General features: G+C 40.3%; 1 pseudogene; it reads left to right on the plus strand.

Moving 5' to 3' along the window:
* Positions 1-6935: 6935 nt before the first annotated feature.
* On the plus strand, positions 6936-7698 carry LOC118569104 (annotated as a pseudogene).
* The last annotated feature ends 15291 nt before the right edge of the window (positions 7699-22989 follow it).

Raw genomic sequence — 22989 nt, forward strand, 5'->3', positions numbered from 1 at the left:
CTTAGACTATTTCTCCTATGAACAAGGTGGGGGAGAAGGGCTAGAAATGAGGCTTGCGTGCCAGTCAACAGTGCAAGACTAGTCCTTGGTCAGGTATGAGCATAGAGATAAGTATAGGCGTACAGGCCCCGACAGTGCCCAGCACCGTCCTCTGCAGGACCTGTGAAGGCATCAGTGACAGCTGCTCTTCTGTGCAGTTCACGGCCCTAGTGACACTCGTTCCTTCTGCCTCCTAGGCAGCTGTTAAGACACACGGTTACCGAACTAACCCCACATTTTGACAATAGTTAAATCACGGCAAAACACACTTGGACTCTCTTCAGAATGATCTACCAGAAAACATTTAGTAATAATTGCCTCACAATTTCCTGTTAATGAAATACCACATTGTTTTCTCCAGGTATAACAACATTTCTTGTTACAAAAAGCAATTGTGACTCAGTTTCAAAAGGGAATTTTTATGTTGTTTTTTTTTTTTTTAAAATCTACTTTGTGTGGGTTGTGCATGTGTTTTTGTGGCTGGGTGTGAACCACAGTGTGCCTGTGGAGGTCAGACTACAACCTATGGGTGTCAGTTCTCTCCTGAGGTTGTGTAGGTCCTGGAGATGGAACTAGGTCACCAGCCTCTGTAGCAGGCATTGACCACTGAGAATTCTTGTTGCTCTCCTCCCCGCCCCTGTGTGTGTGTGTGTGTGTGTGTGTGTGTGTGTGTGTGTGTGTGTGTGTGGTGTGTGTGTGTGTGGTATGTGTTGCTTGTGGGCATCCCTACTGTTAGGAGTCTGCCACTCCTCCAGCTGCATGACCGCACATGCACAGTTCAGTAGCCAAGTAAGGGGCCTTACATCTTACATCATCTGTGCTCAGCATGGTCATGCAATCTGTGTATGCGTGGCATAGCTCCATAAGCCCACATGCCTGTGTGTAGGGAAATCCTTGAAAAGCCCATCACAGTCTCCTCCTCTCTCTTCTGCTCTCTTCTCCTCCCCCCCTCTCTGCACACGTATTTCACATGCCTGGTCACTCTCTTCTGCCCCCACCTCCCCCCCCCCCGCCTCCAATAAAACTCTGATTCTGGGTTTTGTCATGCCTGTGATCTTTCCTCACAGAGTAAAAGCACTGCATTTAAAACCAACACTTACTATGGTTTTTTGTTTGCTTGTTCGTTTGTTTTATTTAGTAAAGATAACTCTTAAAAGCAGGGCAGAGGAAAACAGACCCTTAATCAAGATGAATGTTCCCAGCACAGAGCTAAGTTTCTTTTAAAGGTAAAGAGAAAATTCAGAGAAAAGTTTATATTTTATCAATGGGTGCCAGACAGAAGAGATAGGAAGGCTGACTCCAGCCTAGGCCCTGTGGACCAACCCTCAAGCCTAGATTTGTACCTCTCCCACAGGAAGACAAGAGTATCCCTTCCTAATCACACTGTCTGTGTTACAGCTGAGCCCCTGCATTCTTGGGGACATACTATTTTGCTATAAACTCACCATGAATCTCAGAGGATGAGAGGCTCATAAATGAAGACTGACAATCTTGGGCTTCAAGCAGCGATCAAGGCAATCAGGAACAACTCCAATGATGCTCATGTGAAATGGTGGGCACCACCTGTCTCAAGCATATCATGGAACTGGGGCTGTGAGATTAAGGTTAGGCTCCATGCTGCTGGGAACACTCCCAGTATGGTTTCCTTTTTCCTTTCTCCAGCTGGTAGGGAGAAGCCAGACAAGGGACAGTGTTCCCTAAAACTACATCTTTGGTCTCCCCTTAAACAGAAGACTCAGTGATTCCTACTTATTCTGTCAAGGAGGCCTGAGGGAAGGGGGCACTCACCTCATGTGTGGAAGTTCCTGGTGGAAGTGAGGAGCTCAGAGAAGAAACATAGTTAACGCTGTGTTCACTCTTGGTTGTCCCTGTTCCTCTTTGATACAAACACCCACCCACTTAGTTTGGTAAATGCTTTCCTCTGGAACTCCACACAAGAGTTAAGTCTTCTGGCAGTAAGATGAATCAGTGGATTAAAGAATGTTTCCATCACTCTGGACAAAACTTGACACATAAGGATATCTGACGGCACTGAATCAAATGACTGAACTGATTTTAAGATAAGCCAGCATGTGGAATGGCGTGGTATGTCGTCCACAGACACTTAGCTTTTGTTAATTTTATTTATAGGAATCTCGGAACTTCTGTGCATTCTGGTTTCTTAGTCTGTGAGTGTGAAGGCCTTGCTTAATCTCCACGATGGACATCATTACTCCGTGATTCAGAGCCCTGTGTCTATGTTTGCTTTTGCTAATTGGATTTTTACAGTTTGATTTCAGCACAGAAATATATTCCTGGGCATCACAGAATGAAGCTATCTTTGATAATATTTTCTCTCAAGGACTGTGGGCTAACTCAGAAATGTGACTGTAGGCTCTTGGAAACTTCTCATGGTCACCCAGTCTCTCATTTAGACAAAAACAAACATCAGTATAATTTCTCAATCTTTATTATATAACTTATAAAGTGACCTTTGAATTACCTTAAACACAAAGAGGTTTGTATCACTAGATCAGTTAGGATGTAAAATTTACTGTAATGATGTCAAAGCTTATGCACATACAGTTAATCTGTGTATGAAAGCATGAAAGTGTAATTTCCATCCCACATTTTGTATTTAAAAAGGTAGCCATTAGCTTCCAGGAAGCAACCATCAGAACAGTTTGATTTCAAGTGAATTAGCAGCAACAATAGCTCCTGCATTATGAAGACATTGTCTACAAATGATTGAATTCCTTCTGAACTGTTTGAATACAGTGCTACATCAGCACACAAAACAGCGACCTTTCCATTATCAAAATTGTGCTATTCTTTAAGCTTCTTTCAGAAAAGAGACACATAATTTCAGTTTGTACCTTCAGATGGATAAAACAAAAGTGTAGCTCTATGAAATGCAAATCATGTTCTTACCAATATGTAAGTTTTATCAATTGCTATAGATTTATAATATATCAACATAGTAAGAGGAAGGGGCGTGGCGTTTGAAGTGGTGTCTGAACAATTCTGCTAATTTACAGTGACACATAGTTTTAGATGTATTGGTCAATATTTTGGTAATAGTCTCTGTCTTTATTAAGTTATTAAGTCTGTTTGAACACAGATAGACCATCAGAACCCTGGGATTTTACTTCCTGAAAAGAACTGATATTGTAATATTCAGAAAATCATCAATTACTTCCTATAGAATTCTTTTGAGTAAAGGGCAGCATTTGTACAGATGGTAGCCATTAGATATATTGAGGTCGAGATCTGAAAAGCAATTATTTCCCCAAATAGTAGAAAACACATTCACTCTTTTAATTTTGGTGTGAGGCCAAAACAAATGTGCCAAAACCATAAAATGTTTTGTACTGAAATATTTCCAGGAAAACAAAGCATTTGTCCTCAGTAATAGTCCATTTAACCAAGACTATGTTCCTGCCTGAAACCTCTGTGTTGCCTCATGTACGTCATGGGAGAATTGATATTATTGGTGGGATGACAAGGCAACATCACCCAGGTGGTCTTGACTTTTTATATACTTATAAAGTTCTACATACTTACTCTCTTAGGACAACAAAAATGTATTATGCTGTATTGCCTGAGGTTACATGTACAAAATAGATCTCAGTCAACCAAAATAAAAATTCTCTACTTCTTAAAGGTGTATGAAATATTTATTTTCTTCCCTTTCCCATATCCTAGATGTTTTCAGAATGTTTTGACTCATAGCCCATTCCTTCCATCACTCTGGCCTCCGCTTCTGTCAACACATTTTCTTTTTTAGTCTCATAAGGTTCTTCTGAGCCTAGGGCACGCTTTCGGGTTACTAAATCCTGGAAAATTCCTCACCTCTTCACCAGTAGTTCAGTTGAAAACACCTTCTTTCTAGTGGGAGAGTAAGTACAGTCGTTCAGCCCACAAGACAGACTGACAGACGAAAGTGCGTATGTGAGAGGATTTTACATGGATGATCAGAGAGGTTGGTCAGTATGGCAAAGTTCGCAGCTAACAAAGAACAAAACAGTTATTAAATTCTAGTAGTTTTGGCTCCCAGGCTAAGTACATGACTGATTTTCCTCTACAACCTCTCAGATAAGGTTTCCATAAACTATGGTAAACATGATAACAAAGGATCTGTCTTAATATTCGGACCTCACAAGCCATATGTCATTAAGCAGTATACTTGCTATACTATGAGGCCAAATAGCATGTTTGTGGGATTTAGAAGCTCATTTTTCACTAACTGTTTGCTGATATAGATATAGATGATGTGGATGATTCGTTGGTAAATAAAACACTGATTGGTCAGTAGCCAGGCGGGAAGTATAGGCGGGACTAAGAGAGAGGAGCACTGGGAGAACAGGAAGGCGGAGGGGAGACACTGCCAGCGGCCGCCAGGACAAGGAAGATGTAAGATACTAGTAAGCCACGAGCCATGTGGCAAAGTATAGATTAATAGAAATGGGCTGAATATAAGAGTAAGAGCTAGACATTGGTAGGCCTGAGCTAATGGCCAAGCAATTTAAATAATATTAGCGTCTGTGTGTTTATTTTATAAGTGGGCTATCGGCTAACAGGGCTTGGGGGCTGGAGAGAAGGTCTCCAGCTACATATAGATGTCATCTATCTTCTCTTACCTTTTTGTACTGCCAATCTCTCTCTCTCTCTCTCTCTCTCTCTCTCTCTCTCTCTCTCTCTCTCTCCTCCCTTCCTTTCTCTCTTCTTTCTTTATTTCTATCTCTATTTTATGACAAATATTTAGCAATGCAACCACTTTAGGCTAGGTCTCTGTAACAGAATTTCTAGCATCACAAAAGAGCTATTTAATAGCACCGTGGTTTGTGTCTCAAGTGGCCCTCAGAGTGCTTGGTCCCTTAGTCAGAGAAGGAAGTAGGGGAACTGAGGGGTGATTGCATCATGAAAGTATTTGCTTCATCAATGCATGAATCCACTTAGGCGTTCTTAGGTTAATGAGCTATTCAGAGGTTAGACCTGGTTGGAGAAAGTGAGTTGCTGGAGGTGTAACTTTGAAGGTGTCCTTTGCCCCCAGCTCTTGGCTGTCACTCTTTGTTCTCTAGTTGCTATGAAGTAAACATTGCACACTCCTTCCTCAAGACTCAGCCTTGCCTCAGGATCAGAGTAATAACAAAACCAGGTGGTTTGGATGAAAGCCTCTGGAACCAAACTAAAAGAACTCCTTTCCCCTTTAAGTTCACCTTTTTGAGTATGTTGTCACACTGGTGGCAACCTGACTAAGACAGAAATTTTACTCTAAAAGGCCCTGAAGGAGGAAAGATCCTGGAAGTCAGATCCAAGTGAGTAAGTACAAGGAGACATATGAGATACCCAGGTTGGTGCTTGCTTCCAGCAGCAGACATTTACTCCCTGATCCCTGATAGTATAAAGGTTTCAAGGCAAGGCATGTGGCTACTGTACCCATCGCATCTCTGTTTATATATTCCAGTTTGGGTGACATTTTCTGTCAAGCCATGCCTTATTAAACTATAAAGTTCATGTTTGTTACTGGATGTTACACTCAGAGGCATCCTGCTAAAAGTATTCTATAGATGAATATCCTATCGGCTAATAAGTATTTGGTACATATTTGCCTATCAGTTAACAAACATGTCACTGGAGATCATCTTATTCTTTTCACTCCTGAGTGCTCCCCAATTAGTTAGGAAGAAATAAGGACCATCAATCAGTACTCTAACTTTCTGAACATCCAAGTCTTCTAGCATTATCAAGTGGGCTAAATGAGAAGACACATGTAAGGTACTCAGCATATAAATATATACTGTTGTCCTTTCTGTTTATGTGTGTATAGAAGCATACAAACATGATGATTTTCTTAAAAGAAGACCTGGTCATACAGCAGAAACTCAAAACATATGAAATGAATGTGTAATCTAAATAAAACTTCTTCCTACCTCCGTCCAGCTCAGCCAATCAGTTCCCTTCACTAGACGCTGTCACTCTTACAAATATCCTATTAACCATTTTTCAGAGATACTTCAAATATTTAAAATATTTAAGATATTAAAAATTGATACCTTCGTTTAGAGAGATGGCTCAGGGAAGCTGTGGGTGCTCAAATATATATATATATATATATATATATATATATATATATATATGTGCCTAAATAAGGCCTGAACATTAGTAACACCAGTTGACATGCCAGCATGGATAGGAAAATCTCACAAGGCCCACCCCTGGATGTGGGACTACAGACAATTAGTGACTTCTAAGAGGGAGAATCAGTTCCCCAGGTAAAATAGATGATAAATAAAAATAAAATAATTCTTTTTAAAACTTGATTTTTTTGGGGGGGAGGTGGGATTTACCAAGGAATAAGACATAAAAATGTTGGGTTTATTATTTTACTCTCATGGAGCAAAAGGGAACCAAATGCCTAGCTTTCAATCTTTTCAATCTCTTCAACAATTTGTTCTGGTCAGCAATATCCAGGTTTTCAGCTTCTCTTCTTTAAGCTACGCAATTAAAATCAAAGTAGTTTACATGGATGGAGCTCTGTGGATTGCTCTCTCTCAGTTGTGCGCTTTTGACATTCCTCACACATCCATTAGTCATGATGTGAGGAGTTTTCTGCGATGAGGAATGTACTTTTAAGACCTCAGATTGCCGGGCGGCAGTGGTGGCACACGCCTTTAATCCCAGCACTCGGGAGGCAGAGTCAGGAAGATCTCTGTGAGTTCGAGGCTAGCCTGGTCAACAGAGCGAGATCCAGGACAGGCACCAAAACTACTCAGAGAAACCCTGTGTCAGAAAAAAAAAAACAAAAACAAAAACAAAAAACCCACCTCAGATTATCCCTGGCGTGATTCCGTCTGCGTGTCTGTTCTGAGGAGCAGTAGGCAGTTTCGTCCTTTAAGGTGGATAATGATGAGAATGAACATGAGTTATCACTAAGAACGGTTAGATTAGGGGCAGGGGCAAAAGACGAGTTACACATCATAGAGGCAGAAGCAATGAACTATGAAGGCAGTCCAATTAAAGTAACACTGGCAACTTTGAAAATGTCTGTACAACCAACAGTTTCTCTTGGGGGCTTTGACATTACACCACCTGTGGTCTTAAGGTTGAAGTGTGGTTCAGGAACTGTGCACATTAGTGGACAGCACCTAGTAGCTGCAGAGGAAGATGCAGAGTCAGAAGATAAAGATGAGGAGGATGTAAAACTCTTAAGTATGTCTGGAAAACGATCTGCTCCTGGAGGCGGTAACAAGGCTCCCCAGAAAAAAGTAAAACTTGTTGAAGATGATGAGGATGATAAAGATGATGATGATAATGATGATGATGATGGTTTTGATGATGAGGAAGCTGAAGTAAAAGCTCCACTGAAGAATTCTGTACAAGATACCCCAGCCAAAACTGCACAAAAATCAAACCAAAATGGAAAAGACTTAAAACCATCAACACCAAGATCAAGAGGTCGAGTCTTTCAAAAAACAGGAAAAAAAAAAAAAACCTCCTAAAACACCAAAAGGACCTAGTTCTGTAGAAGACATTAAGGCAAAAATGCAAGCAAGTATAGAAAAATGTGGTTCTCTTCCCAAAATGGAAGCCAAGTTCATTAATTGTGTGAAGAATTGCTCCTGGATGACTGACCAGGAGGCTATTCAAGATCTCTGGCAGTGGTGTAAGTCTCTTTAAGAAAATGGTTTAATGTATGAGCTGGCTGTTTGGAACCTTGGGCTTACACAGGGACACTTTGCTCAGTCTGGAAGGAGGGGACTGGACCTGCCTGTACTGAATCCACCAGGTTTAAATGAGTCCCCAGGGGTGTCTTGGTCCTGGAGGACATGGGAATGGAGGGAAGGGGCTGGGGGGAAGGTAGGGGTTGGGGCGGGAGGGGGGAGGACAGGGGAAACCCATGGCTGATGCATAAAATTAAAATACATAATAATAAAAAAAACAGTTCGAAATATTTCATCTTCCTTAATTTCTTTAACAGTTGATATATCGGGCTGTCCTTTTTATAATGCAAAGTGAGAACTTTCCTACTGTGTTTCATAAATGTTGCACAGGTTCCATTGCCAAGAATGTGTTGTCTAAAATGCCTTTTTAGTTTTCAAGGATGGAACTCCACCCTTTACTTGGTTTTAAGTATGTATGGAGTGTTATGATAGGACATAGTGGTTAGATGTGGAAATAGTAGGGAGACAAATACACATATGAAATAAACTCAGTATTTTAATGAAGTAAAAAAAAAAAGAAGACCTCAGATTAAGCGTGATATTTTCTTTTCCCCTGTTACTAAACCAGCTGCCAAAGAGTTGGCACACTTGGGAAATCAGAAAATCCCTGGACAATGCCTTCTCCTAGGTAAAATACACAGCATTTCTTTATCTTTAGAAGAGAAAATGCCACCCTGAAAGAATACATCCCCTTAAAACACATGTGTGCTATGGGCATTAAGATATTTTCATATATAACATGATAAGAACTAGTAGTTTAGGTTATTGGACTGATCTCTGTAATAATTTCTTCCCGAATAACTAAAAATCCTTCACCTGAGGTAGAAAAAGGAACATTTGACTTGAATTAATGTTAAAACTCTGAGAACAAGTTCCTCCCTAGTCAGCGACACACTGACTTATGCTTTGAAGCTGATGAAATTAAATTTTATCTCTGGCTTCTGGAGAGTTTCTTGGGCATTAATCATAGAAGAAGACACATGATTTCTATGTAGGAGGGAGAAGAAATGCATGCTTGTTTATCAACACCACATGAATTATGGTACAAACACAAACTCCAAGAAAGAAACAAGTCAAAGAAACAAAACTCCTTAGAGAAAAGTAGATGAGAAATGTTGTTCTCTGTTGAAATTAGGGACAACTGCCATTTTCTCATTAAAAAAAAAAATTATGGTCGAATTTAAAGATGATTTGAAGATGTGACCCAAATCTCTCATTCCTGGATCAGAGTAATGCGATGGAAATAAGGAAGTTCACAGAGCCTATGTGTGACAATGTCAGAGTGTTGGGTGGAGTTCAACATGGGTGACATAGAGAAGCTCTGCCTGAGATGTGTTTCTTTACTGCAGAGTGGGCGTGACCCAAGTCTGGTGGAGGAGACCATGTACGTCACGTTACTTAGGTTTTCTTTCATCTTGCTGCTGTGTGAACCACTCTGTGTTTCTTTGATGACTGACAGGATTCTGCTCCATTTCCCTCTTCAAGCCATCCCCTTGACTCTTGGAACTCTTCTAACTCTCTGCTCAGCCTGGGAAGTACATGATGCTTATGACATTACTGTGATGACTCTGCTGTTGAAGGGTTTCTTGCTATCTTCCTCCCAATAGTATCTATCGATAGCAGTCAAGTTCAAAGGTCCATGTCTACCTCTATGGTACTTGGTGAGGGTTTTTGATTTTGTCTTTTTTTTTAGTTCTCATATTCTCAAAGGAAAGGCCTCAATTAAGATGTGAGTTCAGGGCTCCACAGCTTTTGTTCATAATTCTTGTGTTTCTATTAATTTGGCTATTTGTCCCTGTGCTTTTCCAATCTTGGTCTCAACAATTTACACTCTTAAAGTCCCTCCTCTTTCTTGACAATTGGACTCCTGGAGCTCTACCTGGGGCCTGGCAGAGGATCTCTGCATCCACTTCCATCAGTTATTGGATGAGAGTTCCACCACAACAGTTAGGGTGTTTGGCCATCTGATCACCAGACTAGGTCAGATCAGGCTTTCTCTCGACCAGTGCCAGTAGTCTACAGTAGATGTATCATTGTGGATTTCTGGAGACCTCTCTAGCACTTTGCTTCTTCCTGTTTTCATGTGGTCTTCATTTATCATGGTCTGTTATTCCTTGTTCTCCATTTCTGTTCTTGATCCAGCTGGGATCTCCTGCTCCCCTAAGCTTTCTTTCCCTCGAACGTTGCCCTTCATTACTCCCATTGTCGTCCAGGTTGTTCATGTAGATCTCATCCATTTCTCTGTCATTGGGTGATCCCTGGGTCTTTCCTAGGGTCCCGTTTTCTAGGTAGCCTCCCTGGAGTTGTGTAGCAGTCTAGTCATCTTTGTTTTACATCTAGTATCCTCCTATGAGTGAGTACATGTCATGTTTGTCCTTCTGAGTCTGGGTTACCTCACTCAGGATGATTTTTTCTAGATCCATCCATTTGCCTGCAAAGCTCATGATGTCATTGTTTTTCTCTGCTGAGTAGTACTCTATTGTGTATATGTGCCATATTTTCTTTATCCATTCTTCAGTTGAAGGGCATCTAGGTTGTTTCCAGGTTCTGGCTATTACAAACAATGCTGATATTAAAATAGCTGAGCAAATGCCCTTGACTGGATCAGGCCCTCTGGATAAGTGAGACAACTGAATAGCTTGAACTGTTTGGGAGGCTCCCAGGCAGTGGGACCAGGACCTGTCCTTAGTGCATGAGCTGGCTGTTTGGAACCTTGGGCTTACACAGGGACACTTTGCTCAGCCTGGAAGGAGGGGACTGGACCTGCCTGTGCTGAATCCACCAGGTTGAGCTGAATCCCCAGGGGAGTCTTTGCCCTGGAGGAGATGGGAATGGAGGGGAGGGTCTGGGGGGAAGGTGGGGCCAGGGGCAGGAGGGGGGAGGACAGGGGAACCCATGGTTGATGTGTAAAATTAAAACACAAATATAACAAATAAAAAAGGAGAAAAAATTAAAAATTAAAAAAAAAAAAGATGTGAGTTCAGTTTAAGTGAGGTTTATTTGCCAAAACAGAGAATTTGAACCGAAAAGATTGCAAGAGGGTGTTCTGAAGTACTGGGGTAGCAGCGCCAGGTTGTGTGCTGTGGATTTATGTTTCATGAATAATTCATTAATTGGGCAACATATTAATGAGGGTAAGATGACTCTTGTCCTCTCCCAAATCATGGTAGATGTGATCTTTTCTTATAGGGTATCCTCTCCTGCCTCATCCTCTGAAAAAGCATTAAGAATCAAAAGTACACCAGGCAGTGGTGGCGCACGCCTTTAGTCCCAGCACTCGGGAGACAGAGGCAGTCGGATCTCTGTGAGTTCGAGACCAGCCTGGTCTATAGAGTGAGATCCAGGAAAGGTGCAAAGCTACACAGAGAAACCCTGTCAAAAAACACAACAAACAAACAAACAAAGAGTCAAAAGTACAATGTAATGTTATTATAGTAAGATGCTAACAGCTTCAAAATTCACCTTCAGTTAGGACACTGGTTCACATTTTGTCAGCCTTTTGATGTTTTGGGGTAGTGCCCTTGAATGGGCATGGCATGACTACAAAGGTTTTTTTATTTTTGCTTAGGCTGCTCTAAGCAAGTTCCTGGGTAGAAGGCTGTTCAGTGGCCCCTGCAATGGCCCCCATGAACTCACCACCCACTCTGTCACAGAAAACCTTCTTCATGATGCCTCTATGTTTCAGTCTTTCAAGTGTGAGAACCACATGGACATAAGACTTTCAACTTCTGAAACACATGTTTCTTTTCTCTAAGCAAAGTAAGACTATCTTTCAAGGTTCTGCAGTTTGTTATTACAAATCAAAGGAGTTCATCCATTCATTAGCCTTTCCAAGACCTCTAATGTGATCAACATAACCCCTAATCTTAAAATCCTATTGCAGCTCCAATGGCTTGAAATCTTCCCAAACATTCAGTTGCCTTATACAGATTGCCTTGTCTTTTCTAAATATTGTTATATGTCATTATAACATTTAGCCAAAGTTATGGAGCAGAATTCTTTCATAATTCCTCTCAAATCTTTATTTTGCTTGTGATTCTTTTTTTGTGTTATTAATAATGTACAATAGAATCATAGCATATAAAATAATGAGGCTGGCAAGGTTTGCTGTGTGAGCCTGATGACCTGAGTTCAAATCCTGTAACCCATGCAGAGGTAGATAAAGAGAACCAACTGTACAAAATTATCCTCTGACCTCCACACCTGCACCATGGCTTGTACACACAGTAACAACTAAAAAATTAACTAAATAATATATAACACAAGCTTTTCATCATTTTTCATAAGATTTCCTGCTATGTCACTGGCTTACAAATTGTTGTACATACATTTATGATCTCATATATTTAACAAATTAAATGTAGTTTCATGGAAATGGCAAAGGACTGAGAATCAAGAGGGCCCGTGGCAACCACTCAGTTTCAAAGGTTTTCTACTAAGGCATTTGCTTTCTTGATTTTCAAGTACATTTCAAAATTATGCCACTGAAACTTTAAAATTTATATCATATCTAAAATGTATACATAAATGGAACTCCCTGTAATATTACCCCATATGCATTTATCTTATATTGACCATATGCATCCCCCCTTCTTTTATCCTCAAATTGAAATGTTTCGATCCGTCCCTATAAGAACTGATTTTGTGAAACAGCCTCCTGGGAACGATCCAGCACCTCCTGCAGCACTTCTCAGACATGGTCACTCTTTCTCTCATGTTTTAGATGTCAAACTGGACAGATTGCTCAGTTTGCGTTGTAAAAACAATGTTAGCACAGGGTGTTGAACTCGGGTCCGATTTCAAATAATTACTTCTAATTCAGTGGTTCTCACCCTTCCTAAAGCTGTGACCCTTTAATACCCTCATGTTGTGGTGAGCACCAACCATAAAATTATTTTCATTGCTACTTCATAGCTGTAATTTTGTTACTGTTGTGAACTGCCATGTAAATATCTCATATGCAGGATATCTGATATTCAAAGGGGCTGTAACCCACATGTTGAGAACTACTGTTCTAACTGCTTAACAGGGTGAAAAAGACATGTCATGTTAGTCCTAACACACTCCACTAGCACTATTAAATCTGAGCCCTGCGGTCTCCATCCATCTTATAACTGAGACTTTCAGTTTTTTCTCCTCCGGGCACACAGCCCGAGCCACTGCTGTTTGACTCAGTTTCCCTTTTCTCATCTTCTTTGTCCTTGTCCACATACTGTAGCATGCCCATCAATCTCCACCCTTTCTTTCTTTGGCTTCCTTCCCCAACTTTCACCTGTATCATAATTTTAGTGATGTGTGACATTTTTTCCCTTTTGAGTTTATTTGAAATGTCTCCATTATCTCCTAATGCATCTACAAATAACTTACCGGCAAGAATTACACCACAGATGTCTTTTTGCTCTCTCTCAATGTATTATTTTGATGCTCAACATGGCATAAAAGCTTAATTCCCACTGGCCAAATTCTTCTGGAAAATTGATGCGAAAATTACTGGGAGAGTTGCAGACATGGCACAAACACAGGCCGTCCACACTCCTGGGTTTCAGTCTGTGTCTTTTGTACCCAAAGGAATCTGATGTGATTATTTGTTGTCAGAATTCAATTAGGTTCCCTCAAATATGCTATCATTAGTCATAATGTAAGAATATAGCCATATAAGCTGAGACTATATGTCCGAAGCCTCTCAAGAGTGTTGGGTACTCATTTCTTCTAAACAGAAACATCCACTCCTGGAGAAATAAGCCAGGATCATAAGATCAAGAAAGAAAGAAAGAAAGAAAGAAAGAAAGAAAGAAAGAAAGAAAGAAAGAAAGAAAGAAGGAAGGAAGGAAGGAAGGAAGGAAGGAAGGAAGGAAGGAAGGAAAGAAAGAAAGAAAGAAAGAAAGAAAGAAAGAAAGAAAGAAAGAAAGAAAGAAAGAAAGAAAGAAAGAAGAGAGAGGAAAGGAAGGGAGGGAGGGAGGGAGGAAGGAAGGAAGGAAGAAGGGAGGGAAGGAGGGAAAGAAAGAAAACCTCTGAATCTTAAAAGTCTCAGAATTTACAAGACTGGTAAGACCCTCATGCCAAGGTTATATAAATAGTAACAATCTCTGGGAAGTGGAGAGTGTCCTAGTGACTGAGCTGCCTGCAAATCACACGGGGAGCTCTAGGCTGCAGCATTCCTGAGTTTGGGCTTTTCTGTAATCCTGTGCTGGTTTGGGCTTTTCTGTAATGCATCTGCCTTGGAGTCTTCCAGGCTCCTGCCTCTCATTCAAATTCTGTACAGAAACCCAATCAACCCATTGGCTTGCCAGATTGAACTCTGGTGGAATTTTTACTGGGTTCTGACCTTGGTAGGCTATGTGGAATTAGTAAACATTTGTTTGCATCTGACCGAGGAAATGCATACAACATAGAGTAAGAGTCCCTGAGTGCAATGACCAATACAGCCCATTAAATATCCATAAATTGCTGGATGTTATCATAGTAAAACTCCACAAAATTCAAATGAGTTGAGAATGATTTGATCATTTTCTCTAAGTCATCCCTAGTCCCTGAACAAGTGACAGAAGGAGCTACCTTACTTGATACAAACACTGGAGATCAACGAGACATGGGGATTTGTGTAAATCTTCCCCAATAATAAAAAAGTCTTTATCAGAAGTCAGTGAGCTCTGATTTCAAAGCCTCTGATTTTTCTTTTTCTTAGTACTATGCAACTTTGGAACAATATTAGACAGTGTCATGTAGTTAGTTAATAGGTACTTTTTGTGGTTCAAGTAAGTAAGGTGTTCCTTCCTGTTCAGACAATTGGCTCCAATGATTTGGATGGGTTGATAGTAAAGTCTTTCGTTGACAGTGAAGAAACTGAGTAATCATGCTGTGGTCAGAGATCTATCTGTACACCAGTGTGATTCACAACCTGAGAGTGAACACTGAAAATTGAGTTTGGTGAGATAGTAATGTGGGGACCTGATGTGCCCCTAGTGTTCGTACTTGAAGCAGATCTCACACACTTACACCAGAGTTTAGCATTACAACGTGAGCTGAAGCTCAAATCGAAGACCTGAGAGCCAAATAATGTGTTTTGCCTATACTTGTTAGGATTCTGCCATGCTCCACCTGTATGACTGTACATGTGCAGTTCAGGAGCAAGGCAAGGGGTCTTGCGTCTTACGTCATCAGTGAGCGCTGGTGATTACATATTCGCTAGGTGGTCTTGCAGTCTGAGAGTGTGTGGCATAGCTCCGTGAGCCCAATTGTTCCTTAAAGACAGACACAGAGCCAGGCGGTGGTGGCGCACGCCTTTAATCCCAGCACTCAGGAGGCAGAGGCAGGCGGATCTCTGTGAGTTCGAGGCCAGCCTGGGCTACAGAGCGAGATCTAGGACAGGCTCCAAAGCTACAGAGAAACCCTGTCTCAAAAAAACTAAAAAAAAAGAAAAGAAGAGAGAGAGAGAGAGAGAGAGAGAGAGAGAGAGAGAGAGAGAGAGAGAGAGAGAGGGAGAGAGAGAGACCCCACCCCCTCTCTGTTCTGTTCTCTCTTCCCCCCACTATCTTTCTATCTCTCTCTCTGCATGGGCTCCTTCCCTAGGCCTGGTTCCCTTGTTCTCCCCACCACCCCTCTTCATCCTAATAAAGCTCTGATACTGATCCTGGGTTTGGTTGTGGCCGGGAACCTTTCCACTCGGTAACCAGCGCCACTTACCATTCTTATAGTACTCATCATGTCTGTGACTTGGAAAATGATCTAACGCTAAAGGAAAAATCTTTTGTGTGTTTATAGTTCTTCCCTATGTGAGAAAACTGGGAAGCCAAGTCTTAAATGTGTAGAATATCTACACTTAAAGAAAATCCCAGTTCCATCAAGAACATGGGAGGATAAGGAGTCAGTAGGACTTCATTCCTTCTGGAAGCTCAAAGAGCGATTCTTTTCTTTGTCCTCTCTAGTTTCCTACATTCTTTAACATGTTTCCCCTTTTAAGTATCAAAGGCAGTGAGTGACTCACATCAAGTTAATATCATTTTGACTCAATTGGATAATTAAGGATAGGTGTCTCATCCTTTAAATACCTTTATCTCAGTCACATCCACAACATCTTGTTTTGTCATGTAAGGTAACATTTTCTAGTCCCAGGGACTGGACATGGAATCAACTAGGACATTATTTCTCCCTTCAAAAATGATACATTAATAATTTGTGTTCATGTGTGTGCACAGGTGTACTTGTGTGTACACGTCTGCCTATGGGAGTCACAGGAACTTCGTGGCTGTTACTCTTCATATGCCATTCACCATGAATTTTTGAGACAGGATCTGCCACTGGTCTATAACTCACCAAGTAGGCTAAGCTGACTGGCCAAGAAGTGACAGGGATCCACTTATCTCTGCCTTCTCAGGGCTAGGAGTACAAAGGCTTACTACCACACATGGTTTTAAAACTTTTTTCTAATATTTATTTAGTGGCAGAGGACAAACCACAGCATGTACGTGGAAGTCAGAGGTCACCTTGCAGGGGACAGTTCTCTCCTTGCACCCTGTAAGTCCTGTACATAAAATTTAGGACTTGGTTTATCAGGTTCGGTTATCAGGTTTGGCAGCAAGTGCCTTTACTATGGAGACCCTGCCAGCTCCAATGTTGGTATTTGTTTGTTTGGGTGATTTAAAGTGGTTCTTGGAAATGAAACTCAATCCTCGTGCCTACAAGGCAAGCACTTTGCTGATGGAGCTATCTACCCAGTCTGATGCATTAATAATGTTGCCTAAGAGACAGCCAACATACACTCTCGAAAACACTGTCAGAGTGTCAGCTTCCAAACCTTAGACATTTTAAATATGTTTTAGAAGATAGCAAAAACTTTTATATTATTTGTCTTTTATATTATTTGTCAGGATACAGTGAGTTAAGATAGATATTCTATTATTTATTCTTCAACCAATACCCAAATTACATTTGAGGTAATATATAAATAGATCCCTCACATTGAAAAATCCTCAGATCTACTTTCAAAAGGTTTAATAATAATTCCTGAATTCCAGGGAATCTTTTTCTGAAAACAGAGTAGTAGAGTAGTGCCAACTCACATATAATGCTTAGACCCACAAGAAAAATCCAACCCTACTAAAATATAGACTTTCAGCTAACAACATTATCAACCCTTAAATATGTGTGATATGCTTCAAATATTGAAATAGAAACACTATAAAGTCCACTTTTGTCAGGATAGCATATGGTCAATGAAGAAATTACTGAGAGGTATGAAGAGTGGATAGATATAAGGCTGGGCATGTGGCTCTGTTGCTAATATGACTGCCTAGCAGGCATGGATGCCTGGGTTCAATACCTAGCACTTCATAGACTGTAGTGTCATGAAGGCTTGTAATCACAGCTTTCTGAAGTTGGAGGTAGATGATCTGGAGTTCAAAGTCATCTTTGGCTACATATTAAGAGAACCAGTGCCCAGACGACAAAACAACAACAACAACAACAACAAAACTCAGTTAAAGAATATGGGTAGATATAATCTAAATGCTTTTGATGCAGAACTAGGAAGCCTGCCCACTGTGGAGAGAAGGCACACTATTCAGTGCCCCCATCCTGTTCCCCAAAGACTCCTTTATACATGTTCATCCTTAATTCAACCCAGAATACAGAAGACCTACAGCTCATAAGTTTTTCTTATCACTCTATAACCAAGAAGTCAGAGTTTTGGTTGCTGTGTACATAGGTGTTGAATGGGTGTGTGCATTATTGAATCAATGAGCAGTGAGTGACAAACACTAGTGTTACAACCTAAAATCTATGAGTTATTCTTCTTTTCCTTTTTCTCTGTTCATGTCTTTCCCTGATCCACCCACCCTTTATCTTTATATGACACATATGAAATTACAAGCAGGTAGGCATCATTGCTTATAGCAATCATTTGATTGAAACCTTGTTTGCTTTTTAGCTTTCCTAACAGTGTCACAGAGACTGAAAACCTAAACTCTTTGTTGACAGAAATTTCTAAAATTGATCTTTTATATATCTCCTCCTGATAAGTGTAGTGTTCACCCCTCATCAAGGAAGCCTCTCTCTGCAGCAGACAGAGACCATCACAGAAAGCCAAAACTGGTCAAAACACAGAGATCAACTGGTCATGGGGTGCCCAACCCCAACAGATAACCTCCACAACCCAACTCTTCTACCTAAGGTTCAGGGAACATTAAAGAAGTGCGGGGATGTGGTTGCTAAACCCCGAGGGCCATGAAGTCTATGAGACTGTGTCGTCCAGAAATAACAGGGAAGCTCCAACAATATGGCTGTCTGAACAAGACTCAGACAGTGACAGCACTTACTGACATGCTAACATGGAATGGGCTATCTCAACGCACTCCACCCCTAGAAAAAGAACTACAGGCAATTCAGAACTGCTGAGCAGGAGAAACAGCCTTCCCCAGGGATCAGCCCTTGTTCTACAACACCAAGTAGTCAGCCCTAAAATCATGTACATACAAAGAAAGTTAAACAGGCTCAGCAAGTTATACTTATGTATGTAAATGTAATAAAAATAATCAAAGGAGAAGAGGCCATGGCTTTAAGAGGGGGTGAGGGGGGCATTGGCTAGAGAGGGAGGATGCAGGAGGTTTGGAAGAGAAAAGGGAAGGCAGAAATGAGGTCATTATATTTTAATTAAAAATTTTAAATTATAAGAAAAATAAAGATACTTATCTATCTGCCTGAAAATAACTTGACCAATAATGCTGTTTCATCTCTCAGCCTTTCCTAACCACATGGCTTATTTTCTAAGCCATACAGGGATGTTAGCCTCATTTCTGCATTTCCTGATGGGAAAATAGAATCATGAGAGTAAAGCGGTCTGCTTGTCCCACTAACATAAGGAACAAGACAAGGCTGTCCACTCTCTCCATATCTATTCAGTATAGTAACTGAATTTCGAACTAGAGCAATAAGACAACAAAAGGAGATCAAGGAATACAAATTGGAAAGGAAGAACTCAAAGTATTGATATCTGCAGATGCTATGATAGTATACATAAGCAACCCAAAATTCTACCAGGGAACTCCTACATCTGAAAAACACCTTTAGTGAATTGGCTGGATACAAGATTGAGGGGGGTCCCTGCAGGTGTCATACAGGGAAGCAAACCCCAGGAAGAGATAAGAATGAAGACCTGTTGCAGATGGACCTGTCAGCCTGGATCAGACTTCAGAGAGTCTAATGACAGGTGGTTTATTCCCAATGTATTTAAGGCCACTACAACATGAAAACAAAACAAAACATTTTCTGGTGTAATACGATACCCAGTGCACAAAAAAAGCATAATTACATTGAAATTCAACACAGGGTACATGTCATTCTATTGAGAGCTGCTGGTAGCAAAAGTCCTTGGGAGTATATAGCAGTGATACCTAGAGTTCAGAAGATCAACCTATCAGAACTAAGGGTTCTGTTAGAGGAAACCATCACGCAAGGTGTTATGGAATTACTATGAACTTCAAGCCTTGAACTCCTTTACCAAAGAATTACTGTCTGTGTATATATACTTGTCCCCTCACAGCACAGGGAGAATTTATTGAGAAGAACAAAGATGAGGATGGAGATGGAAAGAACTAGGTAGAATGATAAGAGAACAGCAAGGGGATAGAGAGAAACTAAGTATAAGAACAGAAAAGAAACCATGAAGATAGAACTGACTTAGAAGAATAAAGTGAATGGACTAACAAACTCAATGTGCTTAGATTCATTGGATATCTCTCAGATTAGTATCCTTAGCTACTTGTAGCATCTGTTCTGGACCCTGATAGAAATTTCCTCAAGGCGGGCACTTTGAGTGAATTTGGTATCATTCCCCACAAGAGGATGGGTTCTAGAGATCAACTACCTGTACTAGGTTAAGGTCCTAAGGGTCTGTCCTGGTCTCTGCCAGACAGATAAGCATAGAGGTCATTGAGGGCTGTTAGTTATCTGATCCTGGTTGTAGGAGCTTTGGGGAGCCTTTGGCTATCAGGGTCAATTAGATTACTAGCCACCTCCAGTCCTGGTTGTAAGATGAGCGGGCTTTTGGAGCCCAGTGCCTAGGGTGGGACACTTTGCACAGCCTTGGTGCAGGGAGGAGGGGCTTGGACCTGCCTCAACTGAATGGACCAGGCTCTGCTGACTCCCCAGGGGAGACCTTGCCTTGGAGGAGATGGGAAGGGTGGTGGGTTGGGGGGGGAATCTGGGGGACAGGAGGAGGGAGGAGAAGGGGATATGTCATTGATATGTAAAACAAACAGAAAATTTAATAAAAAAATAAAAACTTAAAAAAAAAAAAAGAGATTGACATGAACTGGCCCGACAGATAACACAGACCACTCACTTCCAATTCTCAGCTTTCTAGATAGAAGAGCAGGTTTTTCATCTTTCCAACTGGAAAGACAACCTTGTATTCTTTTCTTCTTTTCTCTTCTTTTCTTTTTTTGAGGGGGGGGGTGCATTGAAACAGGGTTTCTCTGTGTAGCTTTGCGCCTTTCCTGGAACTCACTCTGTAGCCCAGGCTGGCCTTGAACTCACAGAGATCCACCTGCTTCTGCCTCCCAAGTGCTTGGATTAAAGGCGTGTGCCACTATTTCTCTGGAGATCTCTGAGTGCAAGGACCTTCATGCTATGCTCCCACCATCCTGCTCTTCTGATTTTTTTTAAAAGAAAAAATAGTTACTGTAATAGAAGCCAGGGTTGAATGCATTGCCTCTATAGCTAGTTTAATTACTATAGGAAAGCATAAGAGAATTATAAGAATAGCTAACCACAGACTGAGGAAAAGCAAAAGCAATCCTCAATTCATCCATCTCTTGATTAATTTTTGGTAATATTTTTGCTGTTAGCAAATCAGTGTGATTTGGCCTATTCCACAAAAATCCGTATAAATAATCCTTAGCATGGCAAAGCAATATCATGTGTCTCCTATCACAGATGCGTTTTTTTTTTATCTCCCTTGACAAAGGCATTTGGATTCTGCATTGATAATAATTAACATTCACAACAGTCATTAAACATAACAGTATCATTTAGCAGTTAGTACTATGTGTCCTTTTTGTTTTCCCAAAGTCTCAGCTTGATAGTTAAAGTCCTGGTGTCTTTAAAGAGGAAATGAAAAATTCCCTTTAAAAATTGAGGAAAAGACAAACAAAATATTGGAAGAAATCAATAAATCCCTTAAAGAAAGCTAAGAAAAAGCAATCAAACAGGTAAAGGAAACAGCTTAAGACTTGAAAATTGAAATAGATGCAATAAAGAAGACACAAACTGAGGGAATACTGGAAAAAGAAAATCTGAGTAAATGAACAGGAACTACAGATGCAAGCATAACCAACAGAATGCAAGAGATGGAAGAGCAGATCTCAGGCATTGAATATATAATAGGGGAAGTAGATTCATCAGTCAAATAAAACACTAAAGCCAAAAAAGTCATAACACAAAATGTCTAGAAAATCTCCAACATCATGAAAAGAACAAACCTAAGAATAATAGAGATAGAAGAAGGAGAAGGAGTAGGAGGAAGAGGAGGAGGAGGAAGAAGAAGAAGAAGAAGAAGAAGAAGAAGAAGAAGAAGAAGAAGAAGAAGATCAGCTCAGAGGCACAGAGAATATATTCAACAAAATCATAGAAGATAACTTTTCCAGCCTAAAGAAGGAAATGCCTATGAAGCTACAAGAAGCTTACAGAACACCCAATAGACTGGAACCCCCCAAAAGTCCCCTTGCCACTTAATTATCAAACACTAACCATACAGAATAAAGAAAAAATATTAAGAGCTATAAAGGAAAAAGACTAAGTAACATACAAAAGCAGACCCATCAGAATAACACCTGATTTATCAATGGAGACTCCGAAAGCCATAAGGTCCTGGATAGATACTATGCAGATATTAGGAGACCATGGATGCCAGCCCAGACTATTGTACCCAGCAAAACTCTCAATCACCATAGATGGAGTAAACAATATATTTCATCATAAAACCAGATTTAAATAATACCTATTCACAAATCCCGCCCTAGAAAACACTAGAAGGAAAAAAATCAAACCTAAGGAAGTTAGATACACCCACGAAAGCACAGGCAATAGGTAATCCCACACCAACAAATCCCAAAGAAGATACATACACACTACCACCAAAAAATAATAGGAATTTACAATCACTGGTCATGAATATCCTTTAATATCAATGGACTAAATTCACCTATAATAAGACACAGGCTAAGAGAATGGATAGAAAACAGGATCCATCCTTCTGCTGCATACAAGAAACACACCTCAATCTCAAAGACAGACACTACCTCAGAGTAAAGGACTGATAAAAGTCTTTCCAATCAAATGGACTTAAGAACCAAGCTGGAGTAGCTATGCTAATATCTAACAAAATAGACTTCAAACTGAAATTAATCAAAAGAGATCAAGAAGGACATTACATATTCATGACAGGAAAAGTCCATTAAGATGAAGTCTCAGTTCTCAACAGTTATGCCCCAAATACAAGGGCACTCACATATGTAAAAGAAACATTATTAAAGCTAAAATTGCACACCAACCCCCACATAGTAATAGTGAGAGACTTCAACACCCCACTCTCAACAATGGACAGGTCTGCCAGACAGAAACTTAACAGAGAAATAAGGGAACTAAAAGACATTATGACTCAAATGTACTTAATAGACATCTACAGAACATTCCACCCAAACACAAGAGAATATGCCTTCTCCTCAGCACTCCATAGTACCCTCTCTAAAACTGACCATATACTGAGTCACAAAACAAATCCAACAGACACAAAAAATGGAATAATCTTCTGTATTTCATTGGATCACCATGCCTTAAAGTCAGAATTCAACAACACAAATTACAAACACCTACAATTCATGGATACTGAATAATGCTCAACTGAATCACCACTGAGTCGTAGAAGAAATAAAGAAATTAAAGACTTCCTAGAATTCAATGAAAATAAATGTACAATATACCCAAACTTATGGGACACTATGAAAGCAGTACTAAGAGGAAAATTCGTAGCACTAAATGCCTACATAAAGATTTTGTAGAAATCTCACACTAGAGACTTAATAGCGCACCTGAAACCTCTAGAAGAAAAAGACACAAATTCACATAGGAAGAGTAGACACCAGAAAATGATCAAATTGAGGACTGAAATCAATAAAATAGAAACAAAGAGAACAGTACAAAGAATCAATGAAACAAAGAGTTGGTTCTTTGAGAAAATCAACAAAATAAACAA

The sequence above is a fragment of the Onychomys torridus genome, chromosome 17, assembly GCF_903995425.1.
Source record: "Onychomys torridus chromosome 17, mOncTor1.1, whole genome shotgun sequence".
In the NCBI taxonomy this organism is placed as follows: Eukaryota; Metazoa; Chordata; class Mammalia; order Rodentia; family Cricetidae; genus Onychomys; species Onychomys torridus.